Source organism: Cynara cardunculus, unplaced genomic scaffold (assembly GCF_001531365.2).
Source record: "Cynara cardunculus var. scolymus isolate 2C unplaced genomic scaffold, CcrdV1 Un_Scaffold_289, whole genome shotgun sequence".
Lineage (NCBI taxonomy): Eukaryota > Viridiplantae > Streptophyta > Magnoliopsida > Asterales > Asteraceae > Cynara > Cynara cardunculus.
Genome location: NW_020200569.1, coordinates 144,034 through 152,868, shown reverse-complemented (window position 1 = coordinate 152,868; position 8,835 = coordinate 144,034).

Below are 8,835 nucleotides of genomic sequence, written 5' to 3'. Positions count from 1 at the left end.
TCGTTCAATGTTGTCAAGCTATACTCATACTTGTTCCAATTTCAATTCAAGAAAGCCACAAAAGATTCCAAAAATGTCTTCACCCTCTTCAGTTGGTTCGGTCTTCCTCACAAATGGCTTCAAAAGCTATCCACGTGCTCTAAGACTTCTATACTCATCATGTTCAGAAGACCCTATTCTTTCCTACATCCTACGGTAATTACAGGACAAACACAATCAATAGTTTATCATTCACCTTTAGCCCTTATCCACGATTGGTATGACGTAAATTCTTCCAGCAATCCTTTGAAATATACCAAGTCCATATGCACATGGAAATACATGGTCTTCTAGCAAGTGCAAATCAAGCAAGTCCCCATTCGATTCCAGCGCATGTCATGGAAGCAAAGATTTATGGCCTGCAAAATATTCATCGTCATCGAAGTGGAATGAGTCTGTCCAATAGTGGTTTCAAACTCATCTATCATAGAAAATAAATACCTCTGACAAATATGACTTCATAGATCAAGAAGATGATGATGATTACGACCCATATGAAGAGAATCTTGACCTGTACGAAGATGATCCATCTCATCTGGATTCACGTTGGAAATAAAATAGAAATATTCCAGAAGTTTTATTGTAAAATAATTTGTGCAAGTATTTCTTAGGCTTTTAAGAATTAGTGTGATGTAAAAATGATGGAAGCTTTAGGTCACTTTTAAGTGATGTAAGCGCTTCCCTCATTTTAAACCAATAATTAGTTGTTTTTGTAATGCTTACATCATGTTTATCTAAGGGCATCTTTTCCTTGCCCATATAAGGAAGGTTTCCTCTTCATTTGTAACTATCCTTCGAAAAATATAAAAGCTTCTTCAATATATCTTCTCTTGTTCTTGAGTTTGTTTTTAAATTAAATTTATTCTTAAGTTTAAGTTCATATTATTCATACTTTCTTATCGATCCTAGTCTTTTAGTCTTACCTAGTCTCGCAGTCTTGGGAATCACCCTTTAGAGTAAACGAGCTGGAATAACTTGCTTTCTCAATAGGAAACACCATTGAAAGGACCTTGGATTTGTGAACTACCTAGATGTCTTTTCGAACATCATATTTATAGTCCTTTGTCCTGGACATAAAATCTGCTAGAATATTTTCTGACCCCTTGATGTGTTTCATAGTAAATTTTCATTGAGAAAACCAATTCACCCACCTCAAAAGTTGGGCTTCTGGGAGTATCTTTCTTTTAAAATGGAGCATGCGTGGGAAATTAGACATATTCATTTCAATCTGGAAGTCATAACCGATTATATGGAATTTGAATCTTTCTATTCCCCTCTTAACTGCTAAGATTTACTTGAAGTAGAGTGGTAATGTCGCTCCGAATCTTTGAACGTGCCGCTTGTGTATCCACAAAGTGTTCTAATACCAGCTTTGTCCTGAACTATTAAGATTGCCCCCAGGACCCATCGCTTGTATCAGTTTGGAGGATCTTTTGTCAGTATCAGTGGGAATCTTTAAAGGATGCATCACATCAGCTAGCTGCTTTATTTTAGGGAAAAAAATAAAGTGCATATAGTGGCTCGAAAATTTAGGGAATAAGTGCATTGAGTGGCTCGAAAATTTAGGGAAAAATCTGCCATATAATTTACTAGCCTAAGAAATTGTTGAATTTCTTTTTGTGACGTCAATATTCCCGAAAACTTATGTTGTTCTTGAGCTATTTGAGATTGTGGTTGGTAGTTCCCATCAGATATTTTCATACCAAGAAAATCAATAGCACTAACTCCAATTTCCATCTTCTTTTCAGATAATATGATTCCATGCTTCTTGATTATGGAATGAAACTTGTTAAATAAATCTATGTGAGATTTTTCATCTGGTGAGAAAAGAAGGATATCATTAATGTATACTAGAGTGTTGTTGAGAATAGGTTCAAAAAAATCCTTATCATTGCCTTTTGGAAGACATATGGAGCATTTTTTAAACCCAAATGACATTACTTTCCACTTGTAGTGATGATCTAGGATGCAGAAGACAATATTTGGTTTGTCATCAGGTCTAAATCCTAATTGCCAAAATCCAGTTTCGAGATCAAATTTTGACAAAACTTTTACATCTGCGAGAGATTGAAACAATGACTTCTTCTGTGGTAGAGGGACTTATCATTAGCTAAAACATGGTTGAGGGGCATATAATTTATGACTAGCCTAATATTGCCACGAACTTGTTCGCTCCTCTTGTTGACGTAGAATGCTTCACATGCCCATGGTGATGTGGTTGTCTCGATGAGACCTTGGTCTATCAGTTCTGAACACTCTTGAGTTGGAAGCTAGTAGTGATCTAGATTCATGCCAGGATGACTTGCCTTTGTAGGCTTAACATCTTCATTTTGTTTGAATAGGAGAGTAACAAAAAAATGAAGAATTTCACAATTATGGAGATTTATTTGTTTAAGATACTCTATGTGATTGGAGGAGCAAGAAGTTTGAACAATCTAATATTTGAGACTATCTATAATGATATCTGATGCCATATAGTCGTAGAATAGAATTCCATGCATTCAGAAAACTCTTGTAACAGAGACCCTGTTCAGCATACCTCAAACTTGGCAGTGTGTGGAGTATGTCGAAACCAATGAGAAGGTCCATGCCGTGCAAACTAGATCCAAATAGTCTGTGTTTAACCTCACATTTAGGAAAAAAACTGGATGTACACTGGGATACTGATTTTGTCAATGACAAAAGTGTCACCACTAGCTGCTAGGAAGTGTTGGTGATGTGGTTTCCAGTAGCTGCTAGGTAAGATATTGGGATTCAATATCGAAACAGAAGACCCAGTATTAAAGAAGGCAATGACAAAGATAGGTTTCGTATATATATTGTGGTGAGAAGGTGGAATTTGGCCACAGATACTAGTTGTGGTTTTTGTAGGGGTAATATATGCAGTATGGGGACTTGAACGTGTGGAAAAGGAAGATAGCTTGTCTGAAAAATCGGGAGAGGTTTTACCATGAATACTTCGATGTCGGGATCGTATTCTGAAAGATCAGTATCGGATTCTACATCTAAAGAGTCCGAATAGGCAAATGAACATAACGTCTGGTCATTAAGTTGATCATCAAGAGAATAGAGAGATTCTAGATCCAGATAGTTCACAATAGTTCTTCATCAGATTCAGCCAGTCGACATCTCGGATCTAGAATCCCTCTATTCTCTTGATGATCAACTTAATGACTAGACGTTATGTTCAATTTCTTATTCAAATTCTACAGATGAAGAATCTGATATTGATCTTTCAAAATACCATCCCGACATCGAAGTACTAAAGGTAAAATCTCTCCCGATTTTTTAAGCAAGCCATCTTCCTGTTCTACACATTCAAAACCTCGTTCCGCATATATTACCCCTACAAAAACTACAGCAGTACCTCTGGCCAAAGTCCACTTTTTCACCACAAAGTATCAAGCCACATTGTGCACTTATCTCCTTTGTTGAAGAAAAATCCGCCCCCTGGAGTGAAAACATACATTAGCTATAAGGAAGATAAAGCAGCTAGCTGATGTGATTAGGGCTGAGCAAAAACCGAAAAACCCGAAAAAACCGACCGACGAAACCCGACCCCGAACCCGAAATATTCGCCTGAACCACCCGAAGTCCGAATCCGATTTTTATATCGGGTATTGTAGGATCGGGTAGGATCCTACGATCCATCACCCGAACCCGCCCGAAACCCGATCTGGTTGAGATGTTGGGCTTGGGCCTTTGAGATGTTRGGCTTGCTTAGTGATCTGGTTGAGTAGTAAGGGCTGTAAGGCAACGCCGTTCATCGTCTTCCCCTAATCCACACTTCCTCTTGCGACTAGCCTACGAATCGATACGACCTTCGTCCGACTAYCCCCGTCTACAAGTGCCGCAGCYGTACCCGAAGACYGAAGTGCAAGATTCCGCGTCCGACTCCGACCGCCGCCTGCCGTCCGAATCCGACCGCYGCCTGGCGTCCGACTACTGCCGATACGTGCCATAAAATTGTCAACAAGATGTATATTTTATAGACACCAAGTGCTATTATGTTTACCTGTTTTTATATGTATGCTTAAGAATTTGGTTTGATGACTTTCACTTGCAATTTAGATGACGTTCTGATGGGGTTTTTGTTGGTTAAATGTGCCTCCTTTTGTGGAGGTATATCTTTTAGTTGGCTAAAGGTAATTGGGAAGGATGMATAGGTACGTTTGTGAATTTTTTATGAGCCTATCAGTTTGTATTGTAGTTATGTTGGTAGTTGTATGGCTTTATTTATAGGTAAAGGTAATTGGGAAGGATGAATAAAATTTTTACACTTGGGTTTGTCTTTGTAAATCCTCAAACCCGATCTTCCCCGAACCCGACTACCCCCGAACCCTGTACAATGTACTTCGGGGTATGTTTCTGTAAACCGAAACCCGATCGGGTTACCCATTTTTGGGCCCGATCCGATCCGACCCGTCCGATGCTCTCCCCTAGATGTGATGACTCCTTCAAAGATTCATACTGTTACTGACAAAAGAATCCTCCATACTGACGCAAGCGATGAGTACTGGGGAGCAGTCCTAATAGTTCAAGACAAAGCTGGTGTCAGAACAATTTGTGGATACAAAAGTGGCACGTTCAAAGATTCGGAAATCTTAGCAGTCAAGAGGGGAATAGAAAGATTCCAATTCCATCTAATCGGTCATGACTTCCAAATTGAAATAGATATATGTCTTCTTTCCCGCGCAAGCTCCATTTTGAAAGAAAGATAATCTCGGAAGCCCAACTTTTGAGGTGGACGAATTGGTTCTGTCAATGGATATTTATTGTGAAACACATCAAGGGGTCATAAAATATTCTAGTAGATTGTCTATCCAGGACAAAGAACAATGAATATGTTGTTCCAAAAGACATCTAGATAGTTCCCAAATCCAAGGTCCTTCCAATGGTATTTCCTGTTGAGGAAGCAAGCTCTTCCAGCTTGTATACTGTAAATGCTTCTCAACCTCTGGAATAGATCAATCTAGTTGAAGATATCACAACTCCACCACAAGTTCTACCGGATGAGATGACATAAACCATTGCCGGCCTTACTTTAAGAGAAAGGTCACAACTGAATTAACAAAAGTTCTTCACTATCAGGCTCAAGAAACAAGGCATGTTCATGAGAAACCTCTAATTCCATTCTGACTACCCTTTCCTCAATGTCTTCCATATCCATGACTTAAATAGGTTCCCAAAAGAAGCACTTTGTTTTTTTCGTATCTATTCGAGTCCCACACCATCGCGATATCCTTCAACTCTGCCAAACTACTCAGCTACCTTTTCCAATGTTAGTTCGAGGGTCCACCCCTAGGGGAACGAAATGTATTTACCCTTCTCCAATGGTTCCTCTCAGCGCATCAATGGACTCAACGATTAGTTGTCTACTATAAAACTTACGTTGTGGTCATGTTCTGGAGGCCCTAATCCTTTTAACAACAGAAGGCTCTCCGTCAGCAACAATCATCGATCTACCACTCCCTACTGTCATTCATCCACGAATGGAATGATAATAACCCAGGCAGTAAGTTCTTCGAGTTATCTCATCCAGGAAAGTATATGGAAACACGACAGATCCTGGCTAGTGCTAACCTAGTAGATCCAGCATCAATCCTAGATTATATTATGAACAATAAAAAACTCTAGTCTTCCAAACATCTAGTTTCTGCATCATTGGATGAAACATTTGAATGTGGGTTCTAGACTCATCGATCGAAGAAAATAGACACTTCTAATGATGAAGATTTCGAAGAAGACAACGGACATTATGGCCTGGGAGAAGAGCACTTTGATCCTCCATCTCACCCTGACTCTCGTTGGAAGTAATTATCGTAGTTGTCTCGACTAAAGGAAAAAATAATGATTTTAAAATGATGTAAGCTTTAAGTCACTCTTATGTGATGTAAGTGCTTACCTCATTTAGGTTGTATTATTAGGTAGTATTATTGCTTGCTTTTGTCATGCTTATGTAATACTTAGGCAAGGGTATATTTTCCTTACCTATAAAAGGAAGGCTCCCCTTCATTTGTAGATCTGGGGAAATAAATAAAAGTTTCTTCCATATTCTCTCTTGTTCTTAAGTTTAAGTTCATACTCTTCATTCTTTCTTTTTTTCTCGGTGTCACTAAGTTTTAATCATTCATTATTGGCCTTGGTCTCCAGTCTTGGGAATCATCCTTTACAACAAACTTTCTCATTTTGAATGGTTTAGTTCCTAAAGTAATTTTTTTTAATTAAAAACCATTAAACGTTCTCATTTTGGATGATTTAGTCCCTCAACTATTTTGTTTGAAGGAAAAAACCATTAAACATTCACATTTGAATGATTAAGACCCCAATTTTTTTTAAAAGAATAAATAAACCATCGAACTTTTACTAGTCGGTTAATATAACTTTTTTCTGGGATAAAAAAATGTAGGTAACTAATTTTTAAAAGTGCAATGGTTTATTTATAAAAAAAGTTCAAGAACTTAGTCAATTAAAATGAAAAAGTTTAATGATTTTTCATTCAAAAAGAGAAAGTTTAATGGTTTTTCATTCAAAAAGAGAAATTTTAATTGTTTTTCATTCAAAAAGAGAAGGTTTAATGGTTTTTTCATTTAAAAAAAATAGTTTAGAAACTAAACCATTCAAAATGGAAAAGTTTGTTTGGTCTTTTTTTGAACTTTTCTCTATTTTTAATGTAACTTTGAGCAAAAGATTGAGTACCGGCAATCCCAACCGATCCCACACAGCACCCAATCCCTAAGGTATCCAACGTGAAAGATGACTAAAACTAAGAGATGAGAATAAAAGAAAGCATGAAGAACATGAACAAGAGAGAATATAAAGAAGAGGTTTTTATTTCTTTTACAAGGATGATTTATAAATGAGGGGAAGCCTTCCTTTTATAGGGAAGGAAAAGGTACCCATCCATAATCATTACAAAAGCATGACAAAAGCAAGTAATAATACAAACTAAGAAAACAAACTTGTTGGTCCCGTAAGGGTCTACAAGAAGAGAAACAGTTTGTAGAAGGGGGATGAATACAAACACAATATTTTCAAATTTAAAATATATATTGATAGAGAAGATCAATACAGATTTTACAAGATTGTTTGCGAAAAGATAAGGTAATAAAAAACCTATCTAAACAATATTTGGTTACACACAAAGCTTTAGCAATTACAAGAAAAGAGGTTGCTAAGAGAAATTTCATTTACTTAAGCTAGAAGATGCTTGAAGTAAGAATTAGGTTAGAGAGAGATGCGCGCTCTCTACATAGGAAAGAAACACTTCTATTTATACCAGTGCATTAAATGTCCATTTAATGCAATATGGTAGGTTTAAAGTGCGTGTCAAACCTTGAGAGGAAGGCTTGTCCTTTGCTACAGTGAATAGTACAAAAACACTATTCATGAGCAGACATCCTTACCTAAAGTTGGTGGACAAAGAGTCGACTAGTCGGCTTCGTACAGTACTAACTTTTGTAAGGGTATGGGTTTTGTCCTTTGTGTGCATAAGGACAAGACAACAACAATCGTGCTAAGCAAGCTTCATTTGATTGTTGAATGCTGGAATGACCTGAAGGTCTCATCATCATTCGCTGAAGCTTAAGCAGTCTTCACACATATGTAGACAGACTTGTAATCACTGAATACCGCTTCAGATCACGTACTCGYCRGTCTCTAATCTTCAGTTTYAGTCTTCGACGTTTGCTGAAGGTTCTTTGGTGTGAGTGTTGTCTTCTTGAACTATTGCTGTCTCTGATAGATTTACAATGCAAGTTCTTCAGCGATTACTGAACATACTCAGTGAAGATCGCTGGAATAGAAAATACATAAACACAAATACAACGTGAAAGAGAAAAGGGATTATCATCAAATCACCGAGAGAGAGGATCAACACTCTCCCCCTATTTGATGATAACAAGATAACATAAAGAAGGTTATCTTATCAAATAATAGTAAGGAAAAAGGTTACATATAAAGTACATGTCCATTTTTACTATTTTGGGATCTTCTTTAGTTTGGTCAGTCTCAGCTTGATAATTTTTCTTTAGTTATATCTAAGAAAATTATTAGTACGGAAACTAAAACTGAAAGCTTATTCACTGACTTATAGACTGTCTGTGAATGCGAAAAGTAACACTGGAACTCATAGACTTGTGTCCCTATTACTTTTTTTCAGGGATCTTTTTCAATGAAGTACATGGAATACTCATTTTATTAAACATAGGAAATATTACAAGTATTATAGTACTTGTCCAGAACTTACAGAATATAAGTATAATCACTGAAAGGTGATATTATACATGAAGTTACAAGGAAAAGTGGATTGTTGTTATAAAGAAAATCTTATTCTAGAACACTTAGATCTATGTAATCAGGTACATCTTCACCAAGGTTTCTTCGACGTAGGAATTCCCTTCGTATCTTCAGATCTACGATTTTTCCAAGCATGCTATCATCTATCCAGAGCAAAAGGTAAACCAAGTGATCCATTGGACATAGATGTAGCTCTAACATTCTCTGAAATCTGACTTCACCTTCATAGTCAATGAATATAACTCCTAACTCAGGTTTAAAATGCACARAGTTGGGTGTATAGGGACCCTTATCTGGCAAGTCAAGATTCAGCATAGAAATGTCTGTACTCTTATGAACCTTCAGGATTTCATCTAACGAGAACCTTGTTTCATGTTCGTTCCTTAGGTATGGTCCTTTATTAGGATCATAGAGTTTTTGTTTCTTTTTCCCACCTTTCTTCAGAGTTGGCCGGTCAGGGACCTTGACATACCTGGACATCCTTTTGATGAGCTCGTT